Raw genomic sequence first — 15,066 nt, forward strand, 5'->3', positions numbered from 1 at the left:
CCTCATTGCACCTTGATCCTGATGGGGATTAGCAGTGCAATGCCAAAACACGGTTCCACATTAGAAAAATTATAAAAACTTGTTCACCATTCTTTCTGGCTTCGAAGTAAATTTCTACAAAAACAATGAAATGTTCTTTTTGTTATAGCTAAATACAGTAATTAATTCATTAGTACTCGATGTACTTAACTATCAACAACTGGAAATTATCTTCCACTTATAAAAAACACATCAAGCTCGAAGGTTTTAGGTGAGAAAACCACAATTTAATTATAAGGCACGCGTTAAGGAAGATAGGGGGGGGGGGGGGGGGAGGGCGGGCGGGCTGCAGATAATTTTGACCAACAGGCGTTGTTTACGTGCACCCAACGCACCAACGCTTTTTGCCCTTCACCCCAATTGCAATGCGGCCGACGCGGCCGGGATTGAACCGTGACCTCGAGCTGAACAGCGAAACGCCATAGCCGCTGGTCGACCACGGCGCGTAAGCGTATTAAAAGAGCTAGTGTAGAATATATGGGTTGGTTTCTCCTGCTTAAATCTCAATTTCGAGGTGTTCATTAAGTCAGCGTAGTATGTGTGGCACGTCGAGAATTAAACTGTCAAGAAAAGATTCGTCAGATTTGGCCGACGATACCAGCCGATTGCGAAACTACAGGCATAAAGCACAGCTGTGTTCATTTTGTGATATGTCTGGGATCGTGAACGAGTGACAGTACGTCATTATTTAAAACGGAGCCCGAACTATATCGCATGTGTCCCCACTTGACGAAATGAACCCTGTCTCCTTCTTGCTAAAATGAAGCCACGGGTAGCAAAGAAATGTAGCTCTTCGTCGTTGTCTCTCGATTGGGAACGGTTACGGGTTGGCAGTCAAATTACAGCGCCAAAATGCGAAGTCACTGGGTGACATAGCAGTAAACGGAAATCCGGGTCTTCATCCTACTAGACTTAGATCTCGCTGCAAACCCTCCTGTGCTACTTGAACTGTATTGACCTCTACGTAATGCACGATGTAGGTGTTGTTCGTTGTGATGTCCACTGAACCAAGTCGGCGTCAAAGAGGTTCATTGAAGAGCGGCGGCACATACCCAGTACACTCACTGACAGACACCCAGTGGCACAAACACAATGACCCCAATGGCACACACCCAAGTTGGCATCAAATGGAAGAGCGGGTCATGGAAGAGCGGATACAATGGGTCATATCCAGTTGTCCCAGTTGCTCATATCCAGTGGCACATAACCAGGGCCCACAGTTGCCCATACCCTTAGGGGTTCATACCCACCGGCCGTAGTGGCGCATATTCAGCGGTTTCAGGGGTAGATTCTCAGGGACGCCTACCCAGTGGTGCGTACCCAGTGGCCCAGCTGGCACATACTTTACATCGATGCCGTATATGGCTAGGGTTCCGTGTATTTTTGTGTGCGTCAACAAAAACTACAAATCATCAATGGCTAGCGCCCCCGTAAGCAAGCAAAAAGTGCAATGGCTCATAGCCCCGTAAGGCAGAGGCTACAAGCACTCAGCAAAGTAAAGCACACAGTGCTTACATTCTTTCTAATAACGCATACGACATAGAAAAGATGCCGAAAACTGTCTTCATTAATGGCTCATAGCCCTGGAAGCAATGGCTCATACACCCGTGGCCAAGCAAAAGAATGCAATGGCTCATATTCCCGTAGGGTTCATGGATACCAAATTTATGTACGTTTGTCCTTTTGACTCACCAGAGGACAATGCCAGCGACTATGGGGATGCATGTCTCTGCTGTACAAGCGAAAGGCAGAATTGTGATATCCACTAGTTGTGCATATATCTCCAGGCACATCCAAGTCTGATGTGGAGTTCATGACTACGCACTTAGCATGGATTAGCCGTTATGACAGTGCCCCTGTGATCATCGTCGGAGATTTCAATGTGAACGTTTCAATACCAGACAGGAAAGGATTCACTCAGTTTGTGCTAGAAAAGTCTGGCTTGAAGTACCACACTAATCACTCACTCTACTCAACAACGGTCGTGTATAGATTTAACATTGCTGGTTATCCACCTTCACAGAGTGGAATGGCTTCTCAAATTTTTTACACTGCGTGATCGTCGGTGCCAGCAAAAAAAAATGAAAAAGAAAAGACAACGAGACAGACTACAAAAACCGGGTTGACACGCAGAATTCGAAACGTTATCGCTTTACCTATGTGAAACCCGCTGCAGCAACAACAGCAAACCAAATATATCACCATTTGTCACACATACGTCCAATGTTCAAATCTTATGCGGTCAGTATATCAGGAATTTACCTATCACTTGTGTAAATATTGTGAGAGCTCCCCTGGAAGTGCTCAATGGCAATTTCCGATTGGCGAAATGCGAAAACACCCGTGTACGTAGATTCGGGTGCACGTTAAAGAATGCCAGGTGGTGCAAACTTCCGCAGTACCTCACTACGGCGGGCCTCATAATAAAGTCGTGGTTTTGGCACGTAAAACCCATACTTTATTTTAAATCTTGACTGGGATGCAGCAACTGTGACACACGTACTATGGGCTCTACAGTGGCAGTGCCAATGCTCTTATGAAGTGAGCTTGCGCGGCATCGATTTGCCATTCACTTTCTTGGGTATTTACGTTTATTTAATAGAACTAACCTTGGCAGTGTTAGCCAGCGCCACCACTCACAGGCCTTACTGGAAGGATGTGGAACATCTTTTCTGCCGCAGACGCCACGTGTAAATAAATGCCCCTGAAAGTGGGCAAGAACACGGCGCCGCGGTAGCTCATTCGATAAGAGCATCGCACGCGTAATGCGCAGAGGTGGTTTCGTGCCTCACCTGCGGCTAGTTGTTTTTTCATTCTTTTTCATTTCCATTAATTTATCATTTCTTTTATTAAATGAATAAGTACAAGTAATTTCTTCTATGATGTCATTGGTATCGTAGCCGAGTATTCTGTGTAAGGCCGTACATCCTGATCACCATATTATTCATTGGGGGCACGTTAAAGATCTCCGGGTGGCATACATTAATTCGGAGTTCCCTCCTACGGAGGCCCTCACTAAGTTGCGCCTCATTATGAAATCGTAGTTTTGGCACGTAAAACCCCAGAATTTACATGTATATTCGAATAAGAGAAAGGCCGGATGGCAATTTGCGATATACACTATATATAATTTGCACTGAATCTCAGGAGAATGTAAAGGCACGCCGAAGGAGAAAAAACCGAGGACACCTTAGCACTTCTTACGAGTTGTGAATGCGATAGCATTAACGTCCAGTTAAACGCCGCTGATTGGCCCTTCGCATTATGAGCTCCTCGAGGGCAGGCGAGTGTACTGAGGCACTTGGAGCATTTTAATTTGGCCTTGCCGAGCCGCAATGAGAACGCAGGCGAGACCTTACGCGGAAAAAGAACGCGCGGACCACACTTGCTTCCGAGGGCGAGAGCGAATGTGACGTGGCGTCGCGGCAATTCCCTCTCCCCTCACGCAACACCTGGCGCGCTATCGTTTCAGTACGTGTTACCTTACGCCCGCTCTACTCCGTCGAGGCGTGCTCATGACGTGGTGTCGCAGTCAATGTCACTTTAGGTGCCGCCGTTTCGCTGCTACAGATTACAGATGCAGGCTTTTTCGCTCAATAGGCCATTTGACAATTTCGCGTCAATAATGCCTGTGAAAGGCACATCTCTGTTTTTACTCTATAGTGACGGTGTTCGGAAGCTGAAGTATGACTACTCTACGCGTCAGTCATGCTGAAAGCTTCAAATATCCTGCGGGCGCACGGATAGCGACGTTTCGAAATGTATAAACGCACGCCACAACGGCACATTCGACGTTTGGGGGCCGTGGGATGACTGTAGAGGGATTCCTTTACGGCATCACCGTGTTGCCGTAGCTCGTGCTTGATACAAATTTCTGCTCGGCTGATGTAATCGTGTAAACGCTGCTACATTGGGCAAACGGGAAGGTGTGTCAATATACACCTGTCTGAACATCCTGCTTCAATAAAAGTATGCCCCTACCGTGGCCTCGCGTGTACCATCACGCCATCATGTCGCCTCTGCATATTATTAGCGCACAACCTTTGCATCTCGAGCACAGCGCCAAACATTGCTATCTCTGTCAGTGCTTCACCCTTCGGGCGTGACAACCATTCTCTTTTTTTTGCTTTCTGCATATCGGTAACGCTCGGTCTCGTTTCTTTATATCTTCAAGCTTGAGCTGCTGCAGGAGGGGTGCAGCGGCACTCTAATCTTACAGACCTTGTCTGAATGTGTTTCCAAGCATCTTCAATGTTATCCTCATGTTCATGCGCACTGACATTGTAACATCTCACAATTAATATTCTTGTCAAACTGGAGAACAGTTCACGAATTTCTTCAGGCGCGATATAAGTCGTTTTACCTAATAACGCACAACACACATTTCGTGCAGAATATCCGCCTAGTCTTTCTGTATTCCTTTCTTAAACGCAACAGCACTATCAAAATAAAACAAATGGGAGGCCGTGATACGAGCCACTCCTGGCGAAAACTGTAGGGTGGACCCCGTAAAAATAATCAGATGGGGTCAAGTACATATGCTGGCTAGCAGTAGTAGGTAAGACAACATAAAAGCTGTCTAAAAAATCATAAAACTGCTTATACTCAGTTTACTTTCATATTAACGGGACTTAATTGCAGTGCTAATTACCCACTTAGTCATATTATTAACGAAACTAGTTTCAACGCTACAGCAATGGAATCGAAGCTTGCTCACTACTACAACGTACCTAGCTCTGAGACAAAGAATGCGAAATAAGTGAGGGCCCCTCATTGATAACTCCGTTTGCGAGAAGACCGGCTTTTGTTTCGACACGAAGCCCTTTATATCGACGACTGCCTTATCAGCCAATAAATGTTGCAGCGAGATGTATTTTCTATTGTTACATGTTGGCAGCATAATCCCAGTCGCAAAATTCGCTAAGCGAATATAGCGGTCCTATCAAGAGTTATCATTCAACACGGACATGGCACGACCACGTGCTATTGCGTCAGAGGTATCCTGTCCGAATAGTCCTTCATGCTACTGAAGGTCATCGGCTTCCGGATATAACCTACCACACATACTGCTAGTAGCAACCACTTTATTTTTCTTTTTTTAGAAGAGGGGGGGGGGGGGCTTAGTTGGTGGGACGTTGGAGTTGTTAGCGCTTTGTCTTGTCCAAATCTTGCCTTTCTTTTTTTTTTTTGTGGTCGTCGCTCTGTGTACTATGCAATATCTGTTCGTAGCAACCGGTTGGTAGTACATGTCCCCGCATTTCAAATGTTTACCCTTTCCAGGGATATCATGCGTCTCGCGTACAAACACTTCGTGTGCAGTCGGCTTCAAAATGCTGATGCAGCTGTGTGTCTGCAACGTAGGTAAAATAAAAACAGAAACGAAAACCACTCAGCAGAAGGAGGCATCAGGGTCATCTCGAAGGCGGAAGCGCGCAATCACTGAGGCCCTTGAGTACGAAGTGCGCGTAGTGGTCGGGTGCAGCGCGGATTGCCGCAAGGGCTACGCCATCGAGACCCAGCATATGTAACAGTTTTCGATAACATCGATGACATTAAGCGGCCCGACTTTCCGTAGAAGCAGCCACAAGAATGGCGTCGAAAGACTTACGATATCTGGCGCCTTTATCTATTCGGAGGGTCCTGTTCAACGGTACTTTCTGCCTTTATTCTAGATGCTCGCCCCTTACACCTTCGTATCGTAACCGATGCGCAAATATAGTGTTTCAAGTGGAGTTTGCCCTGCGAAGCGGATCTAGCGTACCTGTGTGACATTGTCCTGAGAACAGTTATCGAGCAGATTGAATGAACGTTCGCGTTCTTGAAGACGATAGCGCGCAATGCCGGAATGCCCTCAGTCCGAACTTTAACATCCAGCTCTGGATAATGTTTCGTTGAAGGTGCAATGACCTCGAGAGACTATTGTTTTGTGTTGTTCGAGAGAAGGGTTCTCGAGAGATGTTTGACAACCACTGAAGTGTGCTCATGAGGAGGCATGATCCAGCCTCGACTTGGCGAAAACACTGATACGGGACTTTGGTGGCCGTGGGTTTGTTATCCGAAGTGGTGCCTGAGGCGTCCCGGTGCTCCCTTGTTTCTCTCGAAGGTCCTACGACAAACAATAGCAGGTGTTGGTCTGCTTTCAGCTCAATGACTGATTATAGATGCAGAACTCAGTTGCTATATTCGCGTTTCCTAGGAGTTATTGGTCACCAGAATGAGAAAGAACAAACACGCCTCTTCCTTCGGCTGTATCGATTGCGAAAATCGCTGCCGCTACAAATTTCGCCTTAATTGTGATAGGCTTAACGCAGCTGGTTTCACGCAAACAGCCTCACAATTTTACCACTAAGGCAGTGACCACGCGCAATCAAATGGGATTTTTTAATAGAAAGGAGTGAAGCGTGAGTTAATTTAGTCGAAGAAGCGCTTACAGGTGTCGACAGTGTTAATGTATGAGCCTACATGAATATTTCGACACATTGAAGTAGTCGACGCAGTAGCAGGAGGAAGTCGTGGCGACAACAAATAAGATGATTATTTATCGTGCTCTTACGTGCCAAAGCGGCACGTCGACCCTACGGGATTTCAACACTCTCCGTTTAAATTTCAGTAGCGATGCGTTTGATACAGAAAGATGCCTAAAACCCACCGCGGTTGCTCAGTGGCTATGGTGTTAGGCTGCTGAGCACAAGGTCGCGGGATCGAATCCCGGCCACGGCGGCCGCATTTCGATGAGGGCGAAATGCGAAAACACCCGTGTAGTTAAATTTAGGTGCACGTTAAAGAACCCCAGGTGGTCGAAATTTCCGGAGTCCTCCACTACGGCGTGCCTCATAATCAGAAAGTGGTTTTGGCACGTAAAACCCCATAATTAAATTAATTAAAGATGCGTAAAGGACACTACTTTAGGTTCACGATTATGTAATGTTGGCGGAACATGACGAGTACATCATATGTCCTAAGTTACTAATGTAGTGATTGACTATATTTTCATGCTAACCACGGTATGTAAATAGGAGCTTTGTAGGTCCCATTGAAAATGTGTGCGAGACTCCGCTTCCTCGGTAATTGAAGTCACTAATACTGGGTCATTGAATGTCGGGAAACAGAACTGGCTGCTGTAACACGAAAGGTAAATATTTGTAGGCGACGATCATTGCGATACCCCTCCTTGAACCATTTTACCCTCCTCCGAGAGATTAGCTGAAAAAACAAAAACCACAGTCATCAATATTCAGAATGCTTCAGACAGGGTCGTTCTCCTCGAGAGGCAGACTGAGCCGTTATTCACCAGAAGTAGAGCCGCAACGTCCGGATTGTGGCGAATCGTACTGCTCGCTAGCGCACATGCTCTGGCAATGCTCCGCGTTAAGCGGCACCGTGTTCACTAAAGAAGAAGACTGGGTGGACGCCCTGCAAAGCGACGACCACCAGACCCAGCTCCGGGCCGTCCAGAGGGCTCACGAAAGGGCGGAGGCTCACGGGCTTCCCGTCCCAACGTGGGTGCGGCCCGCGACCCCTGCCGGCCACTAAACCAAGAGCGGGTGGGGAGGGGTTCCTCAGGACACAATAAAGTTATTTCCTCCTCCACCTCCTCCACCTGCCTCTGCAGTGAAACCCTATTGCAAGAGCGGAACCAATTGCTGCGCTCGATCTTGAGAGTGGACGTATGCTTTGGAACCGAGTGGACGCCCGTCCAACCGGCTCGTCAGGTGACGCTGGTCACCGCCGACGAGTGCAAATAATGTGACTGTCGTTGCTTCATATCTCGACGACACCACCGCACATCGGCGAACAGCCAAGCGAAGAAAAATGACGTAATGCATTATCGTCAGGTCAAGGGGATCGAAAGCTTACGTGGCAAGAACTGGTGATAAGTTACCGCAGTGGTGAAAAACGTAAAGATGCAGAAGAGGAAAAAGAACTGTGGGCATGATCAGACACTTGTGCCTCGTGCGACTGTGCCGTGTCTTTAGAAAGTTTCCCCGTTCCCCTATTACCGACGGTGTGCTAAAAACCAACATAACTATGCCTCGCTGAAATGGGACTTACCCGCTCGCATTCTAGTTTTCCTTTTCTTTTCTTTTCTTTCTTTCCTTTTTTTCTTTTTACGGAGCCGTAAGAGAGCCGTTCATTACTAAATTCCTCTTTGAAACAGTATGGTGACACATGTGATATGACACAAACAGTATGGTGACACTTATCAATTCTATTCGTATTCTTTGTGAACTACGCACACATTTCAGTATGGTGCAGTGCTACCGTACCTAACCTCCTTCATGCCAACTTGGATCTGTCGGTATGGTGCCCACTGGCTGCCTCCTCCAAGCCAAGGTGGGTCTATAGGTATGGCGCCCACTGGCTATGGTGCCAGAAAAAAGGGACTTGGTAACAGACAACTAAGGCCATCGGAAATGTGACGCTATGAGTATGTGAACATCCTTGGCCAATCCTAGAGAATGGGTATGTTCCGCTGGGTATATAAGTGCCCGGATACAAAAGCAGAACAAGGGGAAATAAGTAACGTAGTCGGCATCAAAAGCAGCCGAGTGTGGAAAGGGAAGTGAGTAGAAGGGGACCGGAGCGTGCTTTGAGCAATGCACGTTGACCTACAGAGAAGGGAAGATGTCGGTAGAAACACTAAAGTAGTCACTCATACAAAAGTACAACATTTGGCAATACGGGTGTGCCGCTACATTGCTTCAATTACAATAACGTTGACATTCATCTGGAAATGCGTTCTGTAGGACTTTTTTTTTTTTTGGGGGGGGGGGGGGGGGAGGAACGAGGTTAGCCCTCTGCTCCTGTTATTTATTTTTATTTTCGTGCCAAACTCCAACATGTCAGACGCATGTGCTTCTATTAGTCCTTTCTCAGAATACTAAAGGCGGACAGCATGTAAAAGAGCCACATTGTTTTCGTTTTGTAATGAACTGCTGCAATCAGACTGACCATTTACATTTTCCCTCGCAACTGCGTGATGCGTAATTCGCCACGTCTTTAATTTTATTAAAATTGCGACTAGCAGGCTACTTGTTTTCGCAAATTGAGTGGGCAGCGTTAGTGGCAGCGATTAGGTCAATAAACAAGAACTTACTGCACAGGTCGTCATACTTTCTTTTTGTCCTTTAATTTGACACGGGACTGCCTTAAGGCACAGTGTAAATAAATTGCATATGAAGTGGTGCAACCTCGCATGACGCATTTCAGAAAGGAACTCCACTAAATATGTTGATGCCTCATTATTTAGATCAATGCCTAATCAGACGCATGCATAAACATTGCGTATATTCACTTGACTGAAAATAGCACGTCTTTTTACTGGTCTTACCAAAGTCATCTTTGTCAATAAGCGACTTGGATTTGTACAACTGTGGATTTGATGCAAACCTGTTGAGGTGCAAGAAGGTGCCAACTCGAGACGCATACTCTTCTGCGCGTGTACCTTTGTGTTCGCGCGAAGTTTTAATATGCGGACTGAGGAGTGTTTGGGAGCACCTTCAGCGCCTACGTTACGCTCACTGCAGGACAGCTTGTTATTGGTCTAGTTGGTGTTTGCTTAACGACAAACCGCAGCGCGAAGGTGCAGTCACCAAGAGGACGGGCAGACACACGTCACAGGTGCTGCGACATGTGTTGGTGTGTCTTTGTGTATGTCCACTCGGGCTACAATATGCCGTTAAATACGTTCACTGACCCGCACAGTGCCGTAGGGGGCGGGAAAATGCACTTCCCGTGTGGAGACCTGCGTTTTCTTTTTTTTTTGTCACTCCATCTTTATCTGAGCTGTTGTTTCAACTTATCCATCTGTGTGAGTTGGCCGTGCCGCCGCGTGTTGTAATCCCGCCGATAAGAGTGCACTGCACAACAGCGCGACCTTGAAGTCACGCTGACTGCGCTCCGAGTACGCGAGCACTCGCACTCAACGGACGCTAGCTTCGCCGTTGACTGCGTGATGCTGAGTGGAGAAAACGATGCTTATCGAGATTGGAAATAAGGGGCGATCTTCGTGTACGTCGCATGAGAACTGTTATTAAAAAGCTCGAGAAACATGTCGACAGATGTGAAGAGCTATGGAAACAATTACTACCGTTGTCCGTCTTACATTACCTTGTTGTATAATTTTTCGTATTCACGTTTATTCATTGATTTTTACAGCGCTGGAGAAGACCTTGAGGGGCAGTTATCGAGAGTGAGGTTCTGCGCATCATACCCTCACCCTCACATATATAATCGCATCGCACTATACTGCCCATCTGGCCGAGAAGCGTTAATATTTCTAGCAGATTCCAGCCAGGAGGGCAATAAATGATCATGGGCTTTTATTCTGAGCTCTAGCTTTACTGGTTTAATAGTAACATCGTTTTCTAATCGTAAATGTAATTCCTTAAACTGTGGTGATAATACTCTTATCTGCTTGCAGTACGTAATAAGCTTACAAAGGGTGAACAAGTTGGTCTTTGTGTTCTCGCTGAAGATACTGTAGGGCAAGGTGTTTTCTAGTGCAATAAACCTGGTTCTCAAGAAAAACATGAACTTCAAATTTACAACTTTTATGTTCTCATGTCTGAAGGAAAAAGAGGGGTTACTTGTATTGTGGAGCTCTGACACACCAAGCCTCTGCAGTGCCACATTCTTGGCTTCCACTAGCCCTTAGTATTTCCGAATTAAATTGTCTCACCTTGCTTGGCTCTAGTTGATACTAACTGTGGGCTATTAGGGACGCCGTTAAATAGGGCTCCGCTTTAATTTTGACCACTAGAAATTATTGAACGGGCACTCTAAGTACATGTAGCAACTGAAGGAGTGTTCTTGCATTCCGCTTCCACCGAAGTAAGGCCGCCGCGGCCGTGAGTCGAACCCGTGACCTCATTCTCGGCATCGCAACACCACAGTCACTGCGCCAAGGCGTCCGGTAACTTGCTACACACTATGGGAGATTGGCCAATAGACGGGTGTTAAAAGGAGACGAAAGGCAGAACGCTAAAGAAATAGTGCAAGTAACAGAAATGTTCATCAAATCGCACTCATTCAAACTTTTGGATCACTTCTATTCTGTCTTATTCCTATGTTTATTTTTGTCAAATTATGTATAAAAGTGCTTCAAAATTTCAAATATTTTGCTTATATGTGCCCATGGAAACGTCAGATGGCTGGACACGATTTGGAACGAAGGAGTAATTGCAATAAGCATCCTTTCACTCCGGCAAAAAGTAAAAAAAAATATTATTAGATTAACATTTTTGTTGCATGAAGTAATCGTTGATCCAAGATCAATTTTGTCTTCTTCAATTCCTTCCTTATGCCAGTTCTCGCGCTAGGCGGGCAAATGGTGAACCTGGTGAATGCCAATGCCAGGCTGAAGTGATTCCCTAAGGTGGAAGGGAACTTAGCGACCGGCGGTAAATCCTCAAGGGACGTTAATTTTTCGCAAGAGAACAAATACACTTATGGTCTGCGACACTAGTCACATGACAACGTTTAAAATAAAAGTAAATAAATCTCACACCTTTAGCAACGTGCACCAATTGACTCGTACATACATGAATTAGGTTCATTACGTAAAAGATCAAAGCGCTTGCCCAAATGCAATGCGTATTTTCTGAATTGCTAAGGTAGACTACCCTACGCGCGAAACAAGCGCCTCAGTCTCAAGAGCTGCTATATCAGGGCCACAAACTCTCTTGCGGCGTAATATGTCCCAGTCGTTTTACAGTGTGTTTCATGTTTATCTGTTTTCGCAACGTCACTGACGCTAGTTTCAATTCAAATAAAAAAAAAATTCTTAAGTAGGCTCTAGTCCCTCATACTCGCACTTAGTTTCTCCATCAAAGAACTTTACTTCCTGTGCATGATGCGTACTTACGAGGGAAGTTTACGGAAAACCGGGGATAGAAAATACCACATTCTCTAACAGCCTGTTATGGAAGTACATAGTCTGTCACTTCAATGTGTAACAAAACATACGAACAACCTTGCAATTCTAGGCTGGATGGGGATGCTTAGGGTGCGAGAAGGTTCAGTTTCGCAGCCGTCCGGTTTCCAAACTGGTCGCCTTTCATAGATTGATGTATGTGAGCGTGTTGTGTTGTTTCCATATTTATTTTGTAATATATGCGTTACTCACAATCGGGCGCGCCAGAAAGGGTGATGTAATAGGGGTTTCTGTCAAGGAGCAGCGAAATATTCAAGTGATATTTATTGGAGATTTTTTTAAAATCTAACTTACGTTTTATAAACATTTGCACTTGCAGATACATGACAATATTTGACAACCTTTGCAACCCCCTGATAAACTGATACGCCAGTGAACCAAATCTTGTCAGGTATTTGCTCTTCTGCGAACAATCAGTGGACGATGCGTGCTCCCGCTACGCTTAGTGAATCACAGTAGTGCTGATTGAACAAGACAGGATTGCAGGAACGCGGATACCGGAAGGACGCAAATAGTGGTCAAACAAGGAATGTCACTGCAGTCAACATTTCCACAAGTGCACTTGCCTTCGTCAGGATATCTTTGCAGGATATCTTTGTCCAGAGGCTTCCCTTTTTTGAACAATGCTGATCAATTCTTCGGGCTCGTTTCAAAAAGCGTTAAGTAGAGGCTCACAATAATAAAAAAAAACGATGAAAACAACGTGTGCACCACTGGAGCCGTCAAAAAAATAGAAGCGGGCTCCTCCGAGTTGACGAAGAGTAGGAGAAATCTGTGGCAATTGGAAACGACGTTCATGCAGTAAAAGGTCCAAAGAAACCGTCATGGAATGTATTCAAGCTTAAGAATTCCTGTAAGGCTTTGTAGAGTGCATGTAGTAAGAAGGCTAGAAGAAGGAAGAAAAGACCAGATCAATTTTGCCTTTCCGTATCATTTCACATTTATCGGACCTGAACACGTATTTCCGATTATCGCTTGGAATAATCCTTCTGATTCATGGCCAATCAATCAATGTGGTTGTGAGCCACACATTTCCTGCACGACAACGACACGACGCAATCTTTCTTGGCCTTATCTATTCGCTCTTCGAGTCACGCAGAAACACAATTACCTGCTTCACAAAGGTTGGCAGATATACATATATCAGCGCGGAACTGCGGTCGCGTTTCAATTCATCGCCACACGCCTATGAAGTCCACTGTAGGACGAAACACTCCCACATTTCAACAGTTACCCTGTACCGTTTCAGCTGATTGCACCCTCTGCTCGCAAATTTTCTAATCTAATCACTGCATCTAATAACCTCCCGCAGACGTCGGCGTTTCTACTGTCTTGGCACATGTTCTGTTACTCGAAAGCGTAGGTTATCTCTTCTGAGCATTAGATGTCTTGCAAAACTTATTTCTTAATCCTTATATCGAATACGAGTAATGCTTCTCTTTCACATTGTAACACGCTTAGATAGACAAGATGCATATCCAATAAGAGCAGTCATTGCATTGTTTGCTCTTATACACACTCCTGTCCTAGGATGAATGTTTGGCCAATTATTGTTTGTTCTGTGGCTCGCTGAGCAGTTTCTAGCTCTTTCACGTATGTCCCTTATTGTGAGTTTCGGTGTCTCATATGTCACCGGTGGCAGGATGCTTTGACAATATACATTCTCTTTGAATAATTTCGGTAAGCTGCTCACGAATTGGGAGCGGCTGACAAGCGCGCTCGAACGCAATCTTATTCACTTTTAGATTTCCTTATGATGGATCCATGTCCTCTGTGACTACCTGACATTTAACAGCCAGGAACGCTTGTTCCCTCGCCGAGCCATCGCAGACGTTACTCTAATTTCCTGCACACTAATCTTTACACATACTGTCAACCTTCAATTGAAGCAATTTGTCCAGTTTTACCTATTTGAAGGGCGCCTCAAGTATCGCGAAGCGTAACATGTTAATAACAAACGCCAACTTTACAGATTAATGGAGCAGAGTTGTGACAGAGAACACACGAGGGAATACGCCACGAAAAAAAAGAAATAGAAATAAGGCTCAGTACACTCACCGTGCTGCCAGCCTGTTTCACTGTACGAGTTGAATTCCCTTAGGTCTTCACCGCACGTCAACGAGCTTTCGTCCTGCCTTTTTGGAGCAGGCCCACGTGGGACGAGCCGGCCGCCCGCTTACGACGACGTGCAGAGCGTCTACGTGTAGAGTGCACCTACGGACGTTTCCTCTGCCGCGAGCTGACCACACGTGTGAGGCGCAATCTCGACACCTGTCGTGGGAGAGGGGGCTGGAGAGTGTCCTTTGCCCCGGCCACAATGCGGCTTCGTAATCGACGCCACTTGAAACAACGCCCGCGATAATCAGCTGGTTCTCGGAGGGCCGAAAGGGCTGAAGCCGGCGGCGGCGCGGGATTCGCTGGCGTTCTTCAAGCCGGCACCTGCCCTGTGCCTACATCCGCAGACAATTTGATAAATTCTTTGCCATACGTCTGCTGCGCTATAACAGATAGTTACTATTAAGGCGAAAGCCTTAAGTGGCTCGTTACAATGGCCCATACCTGAAAAACGCGGTGTCTAGTCCAGTGGTACAAAAGATAAAATCGGCAGCAATAACTCATACCCCCGTGTTTTTTTTTTGTTTTTTTGTAGACAGAGAGCGTAATTTCGTGGATTGGTTTATATGCCGTGGCAGTTGGCTCTAAATATAAACTCCTAAATGCTTCGACTCGCCAACCCTTTGCAAGTGACAGCAATGAAAGTGCGAGTTAGTTTGGTGTTTTTCGCGGCAAGGACGAGTTCCTTTTAGCTATGTTTCCTCGAAGGTAATTGCATATATTTATTTATTTTCTTATTTAATTAATTAATTAATTAATTTATTTATTTATTTATTTACTATTATTAGGGGGGAGTGGGCAACAGCAAATGAAAGAAAGAAATATGAGCACCTAGAACGTTTAAGTACAGAGACTTCTGATTATACAGTTCTAGCTAGGGTTTACAATGTCATGATAAATTGGAAGCGTAGTAAGATAGTAAAGCGGTAAATACAAACGCACTTAGGTTACAACTGTACAGTAAACAAGAAAAATGC

The 15,066-nt window shown here is 45.6% G+C and overlaps 1 protein-coding gene across 1 annotated transcript in view; it reads right to left on the minus strand.

The window, feature by feature from the left end:
• The window catches only part of LOC126533525 (uncharacterized), a 56,429-nt gene extending 41,635 nt beyond the window's left edge, over nucleotides 1–14,794 (minus strand). The window contains exon 1 of the mRNA XM_072289544.1: nucleotides 14,033–14,794. The gene's annotated coding sequence lies outside the window, so the exon portion shown is untranslated. The remainder of the gene's footprint in view (nucleotides 1–14,032) is intronic.
• Between the last annotated feature and the right edge of the window lie 272 nt (nucleotides 14,795–15,066).

This window comes from Dermacentor andersoni, chromosome 7 (genome assembly GCF_023375885.2).
Source record: "Dermacentor andersoni chromosome 7, qqDerAnde1_hic_scaffold, whole genome shotgun sequence".
Lineage (NCBI taxonomy): Eukaryota > Metazoa > Arthropoda > Arachnida > Ixodida > Ixodidae > Dermacentor > Dermacentor andersoni.